The 17552-nt window shown below is 43.9% G+C and overlaps 1 protein-coding gene across 1 annotated transcript in view; it reads right to left on the bottom strand.

Moving 5' to 3' along the window:
- rhbdf1a (rhomboid 5 homolog 1a (Drosophila)) overlaps positions 1-16599 on the bottom strand; it is a 34093-nt gene extending 17494 nt beyond the window's left edge. Inside the window, exon 1 of the mRNA XM_030058831.1 lies at positions 16300-16599. The gene's annotated coding sequence lies outside the window, so the exon portion shown is untranslated. The remainder of the gene's footprint in view (positions 1-16299) is intronic.
- Between the last annotated feature and the right edge of the window lie 953 nt (positions 16600-17552).

Below are 17552 nucleotides of genomic sequence, written 5' to 3'. Positions count from 1 at the left end.
TGCATTGTCATAGCTTTGTTGTTCCCCATTAGCCTGCTGATCAGTAGGATGTGGAGCATTTGGTCACAGCCCAAGGTAAACCTCCAACGTTGGACAGAAAGCAAAGCCAAGTGCCTGGGAAGCCTCTCTTTCGCGCTCTCTCTCTCTCTCTCTTTCTCTTTCGCTCTCTCTCTCTCTCTCTCCCTCTCTCTCACTTTCTCCTCCAAAGTCAACATGGCAGCTGAACTGGCATGGGTCTGGGACTCGTGTCTCAGGAGGAGGCTCGTTGGAAAAGCCTTTATAGTGAGTGTGTGCAAACACAAGCATGGCTAAGACAGTGACCTCCCTATTTCACCAGCAGAGTAAATTCAAAATGTCAGTCATCTCTCCTTCACCGTGGTAATTAAAGAGCACCACAAGGAGAAGATAGGACTCAAGACCAGTCCCCGTATGAGATAGACAGGCCTTCATAGGTAGGAAGTCCTTCAGCACTGTAGATATCCTTGGGGAAAGGAGAGTTGATTGAATTCTGTATTTGGCAATTATCCAGGCCAGAGGATTAGCCTTCCCTTGACACAGCATGTTATCTGTTCATGGTCAAGTTCCACAGAAAAAGAAAATCAGTTTTACAGCAATGGCTTAACAAGACAGCACTGTAGTGGCTTGGAAATTCAAATCACCCAACCTGACCAAATGCTTACCTAATTCACCTTTATGTGTTATCTTAGAGGTCAAGGTGATCACCCATTTTTCTTGCTGAAAGGCTACAGTATGAGTGCTGAATGGCGACGATTCAAAGCATGTATTAGTTTCCCAGAACGATTACATTCCTAGTTCTGATTGGGACCCGCATTCTTTAGAAAACCGTGATTTAATCTGGGTTCTTGAAGAGGTTTGTTTTGACTTCAAGATTCACATCTGAGGAGGGAAAACACCCACTCCCATCTTTTTTGCACTGCGCTTTGCAAAAACTGGCTTCCTGCCGTCTTTTTACATCAAGTGAACCCATGTGAGAAACCAACACTTCCTACTTGATCAAAAGACCCACGGAAACCCAGGATGAACTGTTTTTCTATTATGGTGCTGACACTGCTTCACAAGGCCACTTCTTTCTATCAGCCAGGGGAAAATAGACAAGCAGACAAAACATAAAGGACAAGCTGAGGTTTCTCCAGGTGCAGAGATGTCCAGCAGGCATTTATGTCTCAGGTTGACAGGCTAACGAGTGCTCTTTTTTTCTCTCTTTGCCAAGCTGCAGCCTATTGTGTTTCATATTGCATACAAACTCTCCCTCAGTGAAGTTTTCCCGGTCTATCATTTATTATAATGACTTGGTAAATGGTCTCCAGTCATGCAGAGAAAGGCACCCGCTCATGACAACAGAGCTGTCACAGGTGAGGATTGAGGGCAAACAACAAAGAGGCTCCATCACTGGAGCACGAAATGCCACCTTGACGAGCCTCGGGTGCCTGAATGAAAGCGGCTTGGTAAGGGGTGGCGGCTGTGGTTCATTTTGTGTTTGTTCACTTCATGCAACCAGCCGAGCTTCTCCAACTGCTGTTCCGCCTTGCACATGTGCAGAGTCACATCACAGCGCTGCCCTCCTGTTTCACATTCATCATAAATAAACTATAAGTGTGGCTGTGACCTCTTTTATTGGCGGCTGCAACTTTTCTGCGTGTGCCTTGATTAAACAATCCAGTCCCTCGGCATACCTGTGCATGCAATCAAGTGCATAAAGCCTCTGCATTCCATCTACCACCATAGTCTATGCCACCATAGTCCTTCAACTGTAGCACATGAGCTGTTTTTGACAAAAGAAATTATGAATTATGCATTTCCGAAATAGTCTGTTGGTGAAATATTTGCACATTCCAAAAAATCCTCTATCCTGGGACGTAACCTAAATTTCTAATCTTGCAGCATTCCACATCCACATTCCACAAGATCTCCGGGTGAAACCGAACCAAGCTGAAATGGCAGAGCGGAAACCACATGAAGTCTAACCAAAACGGACAGGAGCTGGCTGGTTTCCGGGTACTGAGTGTACTCGGCTGCTCTGTGCTGCTCGATGGGAGGCCTCGTAGCTGCAGTCACACCGAGGGTGGCTGACAGGGCTGTGTCGCTGAGGCTGACGGAGGCTCAGGTGGCCGGCCAAGTGGGGGCCTCGCTCCAGGCGGGCCAGGACTATAGAGGCATGGTGGACAGTAGGGTGGAGGAAATGCCGTAGCGTGCACGGGAAGGCGCCATGATAGATGACCTCATTAAATTGTGTAGTGAGAAGTCCGGATACCTCATTCCTGAGAGCTGCGGCACTTCCTGCCCCAAGGCTCTTGTTCCTCCTTTCCCTCTTTCGTCTTCTTTCTCGTCTCTGTGCTTGTTTGGAAATTGCTGATCCTTTCTTTGTTCGTGCACATTCAACTTTTTTGACTACTTTGGCCTATGGTAGTTTTCTGTGAACTTTTTGATAGGTATAAGCAAGCATTTTTGTTCAATGATTAGTGGCACTGCTAGTGCTCCCTGTGAGTGGATTCTGGTCTGATAATACTCTGAAGTGCCGCAAACCTACTGGCATACGTTTCTGAGTTCTTGCCATGCCGTAATAGTTAGTCATTCATCAGAAACGCTCCTACTATCCATTGTTACTTTTGTGTCACTCCTTGCTGGAAGCAAAGCTTGACACTGGAAACAATAGAGGGAAACTAAGCTATTCAGATGCTCATTCTCTCCCAACACTGATCTCTCGCTCAGCCAGACTCTCTCTCTCTCTTTCTCCCTCTCTCCCTCTCTCTCACACACACACACACACAGAAACTACAAGTCCTTGGTAGAGGCTCTGCTTACTGGGGGAGGAAAACAAACCAGCCATTTTCTAATCAAACGCCACCTATATCAGATCCAGTTAATGACAACATGCTTCATGTGTCAGTTCCTAAAACCAGGATTTCATAACAATGAGGATTTCATAATAATGAGCAATCACAAAACCCCATGATCACTCAAGGGAATTGGGAGTCGAATTGCTAAACAATCTGAAGAAGCAACAGACCTGGAAACTGAACCAGAAAAAGGATCTAGGCATAAATCAATCACTTAATAACACGGTACCCATGTGTTTTGTGTAACCCCTTGCCATCTGAGGCCCATCTGTGCATTAGCTGCAGTATGGGGCTTTTGATCTTTATATAGCACATCCTGTTTCAAACCAGCACCAATTAGGAAGCTGACAAAATTTGCAAAGCTACTGATATTTACAGATAAAAGCACTAAAAATAAATGTGTGGTGTTGCAGAGGGGAGATAAACATTACACTAGTTGAGGAAGCTGATTTGAATATCACAGTTAATTCAGTGATATAACACGGATGTGCTTAGTGTGTCTACGCCTCTTTTTTTGCTATGTGCCTCTTCTTCTCTGGGCTCTTCTGGTGACTAACAGAGCAGTGTGACTCTAACATATGACTTCCACACACATCGCTCTTCAACAGGGAAGAAATTGCAGCTCAGCTTCACTCAAAAAGACAAGAATTTTTTTCTTCAGTCCCTCTCCAATCCAGGTCTGAATCCTGAGACTGCGGACTTCTTACAGGGGAGGAAATACTTCACAAAATATAGCTGCAGGCCAGAGAGAAATGCTTCTGAGCGCCATTAAAGCTGCAGCTATCTGATTTGACCCTAGTCACATGTGACAGGCTGTCACACCAAACTAGCCCTTATGACATTAAAAACACACACAGAGAGACAGCAGAAATATCCACCGCAGCTGACCCTGAGATCAAGTGTCACGGCTGGCTAAGGGGCACGAATGGTGGGCGGGTGGGGCTGCTGTGACTGGCAAGGTGGGTGGTTTAGGGTGGGCATGGCTGACAGACACAGTCAAGACGGGTGGGGAAGCTCAAGCCGCTTCGCATGTTTTTCCACGGACCTCCAGCTCAGACTGTCAGCACACAGCGGGATTTTACAAAGCAGACTTAACCTTTTAGTCTCAGTAGTTTCAGTTTGGAGTAAGAGTGACAGATTTGTACCAAGTCCATTTCCAAACTCTCCTACTGTCATAACAGTGTTTACTAAATGACAGGATCGAGTGCCAGAGATATGAATAGCGCATGAAAGTAAAAATGGCTTTCCAACAGTGGGCTGTGTGCATGCAGTCTATTTATAGAACTCAATTGCAAATGTACTGCTGGATGAAACTGTAGACCAATATAAAAAACATCCTGCTCCAAATCTCAAGGGCTGGGCGGCGTTCTGACAAAAGCAAAAGTGACTACATCTCTCAAAGGCTGCACAGATCAAACTAGCTTTCATACAACTGCATGTGCGCGTTTATCTTAAGATACGAACAACACCAGATGCGATATCTGTGTTAGCCATCTCACTGCTCATATTCTGTCCCATCTTTCTCCACAAAGTCTTATATATATTTCCAGACTGATGCTGGGTCTGGAAATTGTGCAAGGTTATTATATCAGCGAAGGAGACAGCCTGTCACTGTGCAGCAATATCCTCCTCAGGGAGTCAATATGAAGGAAGAGCCAGACGGCTTGACAGTACACTGATACCAGGATACATAATTACTTTAATCTCTATATGTTTATGAATAGAACGACTTGTGCTCCGCTGGACTGAAAGTTTATTCCTTCTTTTCTACATGGGTGAAACATTATTACATGGGTGGCTAATTCAACTCTTGTATTATTTAAGCCTTCTGCACAGGTGAATTATTTACTATGTATTTCTCACTGGAGTTGCCACGCACATACAGGGAGCTCTGTATGGCCGAGTCCGTCGTCTAGGGTGTCTCTTTTCTTGGTGCTGTAAATGGGCTTGTCTAAGTCCACAACACTAGAAATAGATGGCGCACAGGCCTATCTTCACCTTGATGGAAAAACAAGGCTCACTCTGCTAATCTGTATCTTGTCTGAGTCCAGGCATGTGTGTTTGTGTTTCTCTAATCTTGAGGAAGCAGCCGTCTGTGAAACTCCCTCAGCGTGGGCTATATTTACTTCACACTTCAATGAGATATGCCTTAATACAATAACACACGATTTGTGTATATACTGCGTGGCCACTTTACTTAGATCATGTAACACCCTGTGGGATCGACACACAGTCAAACAGCCTTCACCCCTCCGGGAAAAAGGAGTTGATAAGCAGTCAGTTTTCAGCTGGGGTTGTGCAGTGGTCAGCACATAAACCTGAAATTGATTTGTTTCCCTATAGAGACTCATCTCACTTGTATCCCCAGCGGTGCCCAGCCATCCTCAACAAGGAGGCTCATCATGGAGTGCTAAAGTGGGAAAGCCAACAGCCCCTGGTACCCACTGCACGCCTACACGCCAGAGCATGGAGAGTATGTGCATGAGATACAGACAGCATGGACAAAATGCTTGGGGCCAGTTAGAGTGTTGAGGAGAGTTAATGAAATTCAACATGAGTGTGAAACTCACACAGATCTGGCCTGATCTCACAGGGTAACAACGAAGATGTTAAAAGTAACACCAGCGGCGTTTACACAGAGTCACATAATGATAACAACAATATGGCTGCAGTGACACGTCTGTATTTGCAATAAATTGGTATGTTTATGGCAGTAAATAGGACGATAGCATGATGTTAACAGCCATTATTCTGCATGAGAGGGTAACCGGGATGAGAGGCAACCAGAATTATTCAGCCAAGAGTCAAACTGAATATTAAAATAATTGAAATTCATGTTTTTCAGAAACACAAAGGCTTGCCTTGGAATTTCCATTTTTACAGAAAAGGTCCCATTATCTGTACAAGCCATGCAATCACTTTGGTGTACATGTCAGGCCAATCTGAGAGCCTTGCCAACTCGAGCATGGAAATAGTTTTATCTCCATAATGAATTTCCAAATTAGACAGAGGTTGCCGAACCAGCCTAACACGATGAACAATGTAAATGTGCAAGATCTCTATCTGCACTACTCGCCATGATCAAAAGATCAATAACATTAGTGTTTTGGCTCTCTGACATGGCTGTGCTGTGAGTTTGACCCCTGGACCTCCCCTGGATGGACGCAGATTTATGGCTTAATAAGAAACACCGCTTTGGACAACAAAAGGAAGTAAGTCATATTTCTCCCAGATCGCAGTATTCCCAGATGCATCCCAACCTAAAAACAAGCACCTTATTGTCTCCAGGAAGTCAGACATTCTCCTGTTAAGTGAGTAAGAGGAGACTCTCAGCAACAGCGTGCCCTAACAACATGTGATCCCCATCTAAATAGTTTCCAGCATGATATCAGCCTGAATCAAGCCTACAAAAGGCTGCATTGTAAGCACTGTGTCAGGCTGATGTGCATTGAGCTGAACGAGGGTCATTGTGCAGCGACTGATCATAGTCGAAAAGGCAAGAGCAGGCCGAGGGTTTCATTCCTTCATCAATTGAAATGGTGGACTACGCAAATTCTCTGTGGAGATAATTACTCTCGACGAGGCACAAGACCTGTTAACCCCATGATGGTGCAGCGGAGACACTGGCGCTTCATGCTCGGCGTATGACAACTCTATCCAAGCCACAGTGTCGTGCTCTGAAGTCCAGAGGTAACAGCGCCACAGGCAGTCAGCGTCGTATTGCTCAGTAGACTGTTTAAGTTTATCCTTGTGATCTAATCAATCACCAGGATTAAAAATACTTCACAAAGCAAAGCCATCAGCTCTGTCATCTCACATCCTCTGTGGGAGACCACCAGCACGGAGAGATCAGATTACTGCTTATTTTACAGAGGAGGGCTGGAGGGAAGGAAGCGCAGACCAAAGGAGCTGGAGACGCACAGATGAAGGCAGGAAACACACTCCTGTCCGGGAGCGTTCTGCGTGTCCGGTCCATACAAGCGCGGAAACAACACACGCTCACTCGCACGCGCACGGACACATCCACACTGCACGTGTGAACATACACATCCCATGCGTATGCCATGATGATGCACACATCACAAGTCGGATACTACGCAGAAAATAACAGGCCTGCTTTGATTACGCCCCGCCGCTCACTCTGGCATGGCAAAGAGTGGCCAAAGTGTGAGATCTCAGTGTAGTGTGACATCAAAGCTGACGTGTCTATTGAAGAGAGCAGACGAAGCGTGGCCTGCAGCTCTGGGACAAAGGGAATTAGCCATATTAGCATGTACTCAGGCAGGGGAGAGAATGGAAGTTGTCCAAATCGGTCTGTCCGTAACACAGAGAAGCTCAAAGTGGGCCCAGCAAGCAAAAATCCCCCAAAAATTTCTGGTGCTCAAAAAGGGCTTCAAAGGGTGATTAGATATTCTAATGGATCTGATCTGATGCAATTTAATCACACGCATTTTGACACGTTTCCTTATTAAAAGGCATATTAACTCACATCATGATGACCTAAGACTTTGGACATCTCTAAATAATAAATGTTCAATTACCTTCTCTTGCCTGCGGCCCAGCGCCCATGTTGGCTTTCAGCTGTCAAAAATCCCCGTCAAAAATCCCTGCTAAATCTTGCTAATCTCTGAACGCAGACAACGAGGTCAATCTGGATCAAATGGACAAGAGGAGGACCCAAATTAAGATCTCGTGTGTGATAAAACACACCCAGCATCGACACATGAATGCGCCATGGGAGGAAATCGCGTTAAAGCACTTCCAGCTATGGAAAGCTTCATTTAACAACATTCATTCACAAGTCATGAAGAGCTGACATTAAGCAACCCACATAACGTTCAAACTCTAACTCACATATTTAAAATTTTAACTACTCCATAATTAATTTTGCTCTACGGGTAATCCTCCCTATGTGTAATGCGATTCAAAGCTGCTCTAATCCTTTCATACAGATTGACCCAACCTGTGCATTAAGGTTTAATTAAGATTCATATCCTTTCAGTCTTTCATACATTTCAGCGAGGCATGCAAGAAGCAGCTTCGAAGCAACACTTTCTGAGGTTATTTAAAAAGCCTCTGATGGTTGTAGCCTCAGCGTGCAATTTCAGAGAATGAGGAAAATGTCTCTTTAAAAGACACATGACTACCAGACCACAGATTGTAGATACACTGCATTGTTTTTTATCAGTGCAGACTGTGAGAAAATTTGTGTGCACATGTTTGAGGGTGTGGGTATAAGCATGTGCATGTATGTGAGTATATATGAGTATTTGAGTGGAGCGAAATAGTGCGAAAATCAACTGAGCACTCAGCGACACGGGACGTTTGTAGCACAAGCTTTCATCTGCACCACATCACATGCGCTGTCACAGATAAGCTATATTCTCTCTCTGCCTGAGATGAGGCTGCGCAGGTAGAGGGATTTTAATTTGACACCTTTAAGTGCCTTCAGCTGCAGAGACCTATTTACTTTTCTGCTTCCCTCTGGATATTCTGGGTGGGAGGAAGAGTTTTTGTTAAAGATGCAAACAACTAGGTCAATTTAACAAAGCTACCACATTTGAATCCCTTTCATGTGTTACACAGGCAAATGTGTGGATGAAAGAGAAACAGTTGAGGCAGAGAGCCATCATTAAAATGAATCTTGAAGGCACAAAAAGGCAGCTTCTGTGGCTGAGGTTGATTTACGGAAGGTGTAGCACTGCAGTCTGTGGTTTGACAGACAGGCAAGAGTGCCCACTCACACAGTGTGTGCTCCAATTCCCAGCACCTCTCAGACTCCCTGTGTGCACGTTCCCACATTATCAACTACAGCGTACAGTCTGCCTTATCTAGTGCATGTGTGAAAAGGCACAAATTTAACTTTTCAAACCAACTGCTGCTGATATGATTCACTTTGATGTTTCCATATAGGATACATTTCTGAGTGTAGAGAGGGGTTTTTCCAACCACTGGGTTGGGCAACTGAGGTGGATCACAAGACATTTTGCCTGGAATGTGAGCAACGTAGATAATGGACCACTGACTCCAAATCAAATTGAGTCACAACATCGTGGCAGAGGTCAAATTTGGGTTCCCATGAATAAGCAATTCTGAATCACTCATCAAGGTGGAGCCTTGCCTTGACTGGTCTTCAAAGACCTAAACCTCTGAGAAAATAAAGAACATGAGATCCATGTGTAACTCTGTTTGTGTTGAATAAGTGGCTTGAATGACATCCAATTCAGAACATCTGCCTAGGATATGTGGCCGGCATACTGCAAAAAAAGTGAAATAACTGCATTTGAGTCTAATTCACTCATTTCAGAAATTCTCTAGAAACTAATATCATAACAAAGTCGAATCATTTCACTAGTTCATTTCACTCTTTAAGAAAACTCTTCAAATGTATCATTTTGTACTCTAAAAAGATCTGCAATTACTCCGCCTTTATTCCAAAAATTTACATTTTAAGAATCAACACTGGATATTTTTGCAGTGTTAGTGCCAAATTGCCTGGAACATGAACAGGATACAATAACTGAGACATATTGTGTTAACCTTTGCATTTCACATCAATTCAGGATGTCATTTGCAAAATGCATGGAGACCTCTGGTAAATAAATGGATCAAAGATGTCAAAGATCAAAGTAAGTGGAACTTCATTTGGCCAGTTTTTCAACGCTTTTCATCCCTGACAACCACCCGCTCCCATGTTTCATTCAACAGAACTGCTTAAAATACGCTCAGCGGCTGTATTTCCTCAGTATTAATCCATGCGTTCTGCTCTGATAAAGGTTACTCTGAGGAAGTGAGTGTGACCCAAGGGAGCACTCAGGGGTGAGGCCAGGGTCTCCGTGCCGAGGGTCAGAGAGACGGAGAAAGAGAAGGCGAGAGAGGAGGAATGAAGCCATGCACAGCCAGCTGGGCTGTGATCTGTGGAAAACTCCTGACAAGGGCACAGGAAGGCTGGGAAAACTAGGAAGGCTGGGGCAGGCCCCTCGGGACGTTCACAGGCCCAGTGTGGGGGAGGCCTCCTCACTCTCCTGATTTAACTAAAGAAAACATACAGACTCCACGTCTATGGAAACAAAGTCTGTGTGTTTCCCCCATGTCACAGAGCACAGACGTAAGGACACTTCCTCACTCTGCACACGGTTTGACTAACTAAATAAGAATTAACTACGCACGATCAGGGAACATAATGGCGTCGAGGAGTAAGTTCGTCTAATTTAGAGCAGAATAAGTGAAGTGAAACTGAATGTGAAAAATTCCACCTCAAACTGAAGAACAAACCCTGACAGGCTCAAGGGATCAGAGACCCCCTCAAGGCATTGGTGAAACCCCTAAAAATTCATTGCTGCTCATCAACATTACATATTTAAAAGTAGTTGTTTTTTTCCCATAAAAAAAAAACATCCTCAGAACCTTAAAGGAATACTCCAGCGTTTTAGGCAAAATACCCTCTTTCCGGCTTACCCAGACAGAGACGAGATGTTTGATACTAATTTCACATCTGTACGTCCACTGGTTTGATTCCTATGGGTAGCATTTTTAATGTTAGCATAGCATAAAGACTTGAAGTCTATGGGAGTCATTAGCCTAGTTCTGTCAAAGCGAAAAAATAAACCTTACAGCAATTCTGAAGCTGTCTTAGTTACACAGCATATCATCTGTATATGAAATAAACGTCTTGAAAAGGAAAATGTCTTAGATATATCTCTACACTTTGCCTTCATTTAGTATGCTCAGATCTATGAATATGCAAATACACCCCACCCCCACTCACAGACGACTCATAACTTGTATCATAGTTGATAATCTGTGTAAAAAAATAGTTTTTTCAACAAATCTTTCAGTCATACAACCATTGTTCATGTGAAGCAGCCATTTTCAGTTGGTTTTGTTAATTTGTTTGAAAATGAAACATTCAGTGGGGCTGGCACTGATGATATGGAAAGCACTACCCTGTCAGCTGGATGGGGTTGGTTCCTTAAGTTTATGACCTTGCTTGTCTGAATCTGTCTTTTTGAGACTGGCCTTGGCACACTGCAGTTTCAAAGTGGAAAAACTCAAGGCTCAGCCATTGTGGTGTGGTGCTTAGTTTGCTCCTGATATGCCTGGTAGCATATGGCAAACACCACATGGACATGTTAACAAGGTTAAAAACTTGATTTTGCCATTGGGGGGGGGGGGGGGGGGGGGGGGTCTTCAATTATTTTTGATTTTGCATTACTGTTCAGCATGTTTGCATTTTCTTTATTCTGTGCAAATATGCTTCACCATATGCTTCCCAAATGTTCACTTCGCTATTGCTGGGTGTGATCAACTGGGTAGCATAAACGAGAGGCTTTACATCATTTTCCCTGGCACAGGGCGGTACAAGCTCTGACAACTGGCAAATGAAAGGGAAAGTTGGCACAAGTGTGAAGAGCAGCAGAATCGGTAAAATGCGACAGGAGAGTTCACTCTGAAGAAGACAATTACAGGATCAGGCACTTGTTCAAATATGCCAGTGGCACTTGGCTTGAGGCCAATTCAATCCTTCTGATAGATAAACAGTGAACAAGATCCAACAGACTTACCTGAAATCTATTTGTACAAAAACATGTACAGCTTATTTTTAAAATGTCATGTCAAGACACACTGTGGTGAGCCCTCAGCACACTCCAGTCAAATGCTTCAGTCTCTGTCAATGCTGACATTGACATTGACTATGACTAGAGTGCGCCTTCCTAGATCCACCTCTTCCCAAAACTCCAGTAAAGGACAAGTTGCAGAGGAGTCCAGAGCACACCCTCATTTCTGGGAAAAGCTGTTGGAGTGAGTTTGGCCCGTGGTATGTGATGTTGGTGGGACTCTGTTGAGACTGTCCAGATATAACTGTGTGTGCGCGCGGTTCCATTCAGGGAGCAGTCAACTTGAGTTTAGCAGTCTGGTACACAATGAGGATCCACAGCCCCTGGGTATGACGGCGGACTGTGCCAAAGATAGAGGGTGGGGGGTGGGCTATCCTATTTAAAACTGCACTCTCATCACCACTGTAACAGTGCTGGGATACTGTATCTGCCAGGGTGTTTGGTCCTCTGGCCTGACAATGATCTGAGAAATAGTAAACAGACACTACAGAGTGCACTCATTAGAGCAGCAGAGGCCTGTGCTGCATACATTAAACTATAGCTTCTACTAACGAGCTTGTTAACATGGGAAATATGGAGATTTTATAACCATCACCACATGAAAAAACAAATCCTCCGCATCACATTAAGTAAAAAATTGTGATAGATTCCCTTTTTGACACAGACAAGTGAAGTGTGTTCACAACAAGGTGACTGCACTGATTTTCTCAAGGTGGCCGTCAAGTGAGGTAAGTTATAAAATGCATGATGGACAGGACATTCTGCGGTGTGGTGTGAGCTTTGAAAACATACTCTCATCATGATATTTTACCCAGATGTGTGACTGAATGGAGGGGGGGAAAAAAGAGGAAGAATGAAAGGTTTTATTGGGTTAACCATGGGTGGACACGCCCTCTGAGTGCGCTACACACTCGAGACAGGAAGATCAAAGTTCAAGGGGCTGCTTCTCACAGTGTGGCTCTTCTGGGAAAACACACAGCATTCCCACAGCCCTGAAAATTAGGTTTGCTCCGAGGTTAACCAGTCTCAGACGCCGTCTCTCAGAAAACACAATGGGACCGCAAAACACCGTGTAACTACCAGCCCCAAATTAGATGTTTTCATCTGTGCTACAGCCAGAAATCAGCCAAAACCAAACAACTGCGAAAACAGTTCACAGTAATCCTTATGTCAATTTGATTAAATCCCAAACCCATCCAAGTCAAATCATCAAACCAGGATTTCCAGTGAAAGTGGGTTCATGTGTGGCCATGTGGCTGTTGACAGATGAGGTGCTGACTGGCAGAGGGGCAGAGTGGCATGCTGGCAGACTGAGGCCTCAGAGACCAGAGGTAGACCTGAAATAGCCTGCCTGCTGCATTACAGAATTACATCACAACTGATTTTGCTGTCATGGCCGCCTTTGCAGCATCATGCTACCACCAAGATGTCATGAGACTCGGACAATTGGTAGCAGGAATGTGAGTCACACAACCAAAGTGTAAACAGAGGAAGCTCTCTGAGATGGTGCAATATGCAATGCAGTTTCAGGCTGGCAAAACAAGCCAGTGATTGCACGATAATTCAGACGTGTTGCATTTACTGTAAGATTAAACTCAATATGATATCCAAAATGATGAGCCACAATGGGAGTTTTTTTTGCTCTCTCTCTCTCTGACCTGGCAGAATGTGCCTGCTTACATTCTTCATTACACATGCACTGTGAACACTGGAAACACAGCATAGTTGTCATTTTTTCCACAAATACCACATTAAATGTTTGATATGAAAAAAAAAAAAAAATCTCTCAGCGTATCCTTGGGTTTACGACCATCCACTGTAAAACCATACCCAACATTCTTTCAAAATAATCACTTATCAGTTGTGGGAACAGTTGTAACTGATCTGCTTTGTAGGAACATCTCTGCTCATTGTCTCTAAAGTAGAAAAACAAGTTGGTTAACATGTTTTACCTCACCAGATACTGTTGCCGTGCCCCACATTCACAAATAGACACAGGCAGCGATCCTTACTGTAGTGGATTCAACATGAATCTGCCATTGGCTGGTTGACTGATACATGTGGGTTTGAGAGATAGCAATAAATATCGCAGCTCTATAACACTTAGAGACATAAAGTTTAAAGAAACACTGACGAGTGTTTGAACAATTGAAATGCTTCAGGAAACTGGATTCAGGATCATAAGTGAAGTAATAACTACAAATGTCAAAATATATAATTAATATTTTAAACCACATGTTGGATTCCTTAAAAAAAAAAATTACACATCCCTAAAATATTATAACTGCTGAAGTATAGCAGCTGCACCATCTGTTACTATTTAATATTACACCAATCAGCCACACAGTATAGTCAGAAGGTGGTAAACTTCAGGTTATCCAGAAAACATAATTTTCACTGAGCAAAGTTTTCGACTCATGTGATACAGATGTGCTTGTTGCTGAAACAGCCTTAGGGGGTTTTGAGAGCCATGTGCTCTCCACACATGGAACTGCTCAGCCCAGCAACGTTCATTTTGTCTGAACTAAGAAACGGCTGAGGCCGAAGGAAATGGCCAACAATAACCAGGAGAACACCCACATTCCATGACGAGCAGATTTCATTTTTCAGCAGATTTATTCCAGGAAATGCATACCTGCCCGGTTTTTCTAGAGAAGCCTGTGTCACCTCATCAACGCAGTTTCACATCTATGAGGAGAAGACAACAGCCCATTCTTGGGTTTAATAGCTGTGTTCTTCTCATTGATATATTATTCTAAGGTGATTAAGCTACACATGACAAAAATCAACATAGTGATATTGTATAGTGTCCTTGCTGCAAGGCCTTGTGCTAAGAAAAAAAAAGACATACAGGAGGAAAAATCTTTTCAAAGCAGGCATGGCAGTGAAGGTCGATAGTGTAACCACTGAGCGTAAGATCCTGCTCAGTAGCTCTTTTGAGCACAACACCCAAGCAATCATACAGGACTATGCACTTGGCTGGACTGACAGACAGACAGACAGATACTGCACCATGAGTCACGCAGGCATGACTACAGTGTGCCCCCCTCAAACACTCACATACCAGCCAGTCAACACAAGCCAGCCTGGTTGGTCCACCTGCCTCTCCAGAGCTACTCCCAGTTCTCTGAGTATCGCATACCCACATGCTCACACATAAACATTCAGAACGCACACAGACACACAGACACAGACACAGACACAGACACAGACACACACACACACACACACACACACACACACACACACACACACACATTGGGAACATGCTCTCTCAAGTCCAGTTGGAGCAGGCACAGAAGATGAACATGAGTGCCACCATCACACATCAGGCTCCTGCTTTATCGGTGTGATTACATCACCCCCAGCCATGGTCCGTCTCCATGAGATAATGTTTCAGGAACCCTGGTCACACAAATCAGGGGCAGACCATGTGCTCCTACGTTCTGTCTGCCAAAATAACTCAGCAGTTTCTAATACAGTGCGCGTCTCATTTCACTCTGGTCTGCCCAGGTATCGTAGACACTGGAGTGTGTAACCTTCCTGATGTCAACAAGATACAGTTAAGAACTGTCATTACGGAGCCACAAGCCTCTGATGAGTAAAGTTTCAGCATGTAGGTGGTTCATGCAACTCACTCTGTGGAGCACAAGTCCCCTGCTGTCTGCCATGAGTCACTTTGAGTCATGAAAGCCTCAATTCAGAAGAAAACAAAGTTTTCATGTCTCACATTCTTTGTATGTTATGTGACATTTTGATGTGGCTCACCATGTCATCTGAGTTATCTAGCGAAGTAAATGCTGCAATTTGAGTTGCCTCATGTTTTTCCTTTCAATTTAAAAACCTTGTCTTGGTAAAATGTGTTTTATTCGTCCAATTAAATATCTGTCATTTTACATTTAAGTACAAATGACATCCAGCTGAGTGAGAATAACCTACTTATAAAACAAAAAAACAGAAGCTTGCATCCACCTCCATGATTGCCACTGATGAAGATGATGGTGGTCATGATGTTGATGATGATCGTGATGATGAGGAGGAGGACTAGGAGGAGGAAGAGGAGGAGGAGTAGAAGGAAGACAGCAACCACCCGTTAGGTCATGGCATGGTATGACTATGCGTAATGTGCTGTATGACCGCCGTGTTACTGAATAACACGGTCATTTAGGCTCACTTGTTAAGACTACATTACAAGTAGGCAAAGCTATCTTGGCACGATCCCCGGGCCGTTGAGATAATGTGATAGATCTGGGATAATCTTGGTCTCAAATCGTTTAATTAAACCCACCGAGCCTGTGACTTGCAGAGGCTCTAATTGAAGTAATCTCTCCTGAATTACGCGCGTATTAAAAGTTCCAACTACGGGGCCAAAAAAAAAAAAAAAAAAGTAATTTGGCCTCTTTCAGATTAGACAAAGGCCATTTCACACTTCACACTTTCATTTTGAGCACCTTGTGAATGGGTCCACAACACTTTTTTTTTTTTTTTTTTTTTTTTCAAAATGTGAATTCCCATCCTATTGCGCGTGGGCCTAGGTAGACCCAGTTAAACCCCACAGCCACTTTAAATAGGTTACTTTCAATATGAAAAGTGCGCTGTCCTCACAGCTCGAGTGGCATATATCCCACAATGACATAAATGATGCTCTGCTTATGTCTATTCCCTGCGTGTGGGGACTCTAGTGCCGATGAATTGACGAGTAATTCAATCGACCGTAAGCCATACAAGCGTATTTATCCTCCCTCGATCACGACGGTGAGCGCCTCCTCCCGCTCCTGCCTTCCCCACTGGCGACACTGTATTAATGAGATAACACAACTTACCCTTATAATAACCAGGTCAGGTGATTTCCAGCAATGAAAAATCCTGTTTTGCAGATTTCCCAGGCAACAGCTGAGTGATTTGTCACATCATCCTGACAGAGGCGCAGGATTAAATGTGCTTTTCCCGCAGATGTTTGGTGTCAAACCGGCGCTCTAGTGTTTATTCTGGTGGAGATCAAACCGGCGGAGGCAGTCCGGGATGTGGCCTAAACGCTGCGGTCCGGTTCTCTTCTTCCCACCTACGGACAGAGCATTCCCACACTCCTCCATGGATCAACCGGGGTAAGTTTTCCTCTGCCGGTTGAAGCCTAATTCAGTTTTGGACGGAAAGTCGGCCCCGCCCTGCACAGACGGACTACAGCGAAAGCAGATCCGTCAGACTCACTGGCCAATCGGTGTACGCAGGGAGGCGCTGCTTCACTCAGTTAGCGGCGGTGACTAAGCGATATCCTCAGCCAGAGGTTTCCAAAATGGGGTGCGGGGACCTCCAACGGGGCCCAAAGGAGGATCCCGGGGCCCCATGGCCTAATGAAGCATAACTCAATTTCTCCTTTCTTTTCCCGTCTCTGCAAAAACGCACACTGGCTGTAAGGATGTGTAAGGATGAATGTTGTCATCACTGGTTTAATCTGCAAATAAAGCCTTTATCGAATCTGTATCCTTATAACCTCACAGTTTGGTATAGTGGCTCCCAAAACCTTTAATGTCACGTTTCCTCCCAGCAGACACTCATTCAGTCAGAGCCAATTATAAAATGTCACTGAGATTTTATTATTATTATTATTATTATTATTATTGTTGTTGTTGTTGTTCATTATAATTAGATATGATTTTAAATAAAAGTGCCTGATCTGTGGATGGGAAGAAAGTTTAATCACCTCTTTAAACTGATATATTTTTCAGAAAGTGTATAATATAGCCCCACATCATGGTGTTAAAATGATGCTGGCTTAAAATATACGAGGAAAGTGGGTGTTAAGGGAAAAAGCATGCACAAGACAGCATGTTTATTTTTCTGACAATGTAATTTTACTTCTGTTGATAGTGGTGAGCTTATGACTGAGCCTACGCTGTGACACATTTAACATGGGACGAAGAAACAGAGTTAAAGTTTATGAGCCATGCAATAAAAATTTGAAATGTTCTGGGCAGCTCTGCTTGCTTCACAAAAAAAAGCACAGAGTAGAAAGACCATGGCCACACATCATTCAGACACTTAAATTTCATTATAAGTGGATACTTGATGATTATTT

Source organism: Myripristis murdjan, chromosome 8, assembly GCF_902150065.1.
Source record: "Myripristis murdjan chromosome 8, fMyrMur1.1, whole genome shotgun sequence".
NCBI lineage: Eukaryota > Metazoa > Chordata > Actinopteri > Holocentriformes > Holocentridae > Myripristis > Myripristis murdjan.
This window is presented reverse-complemented; position numbering and strand designations above follow the sequence as displayed.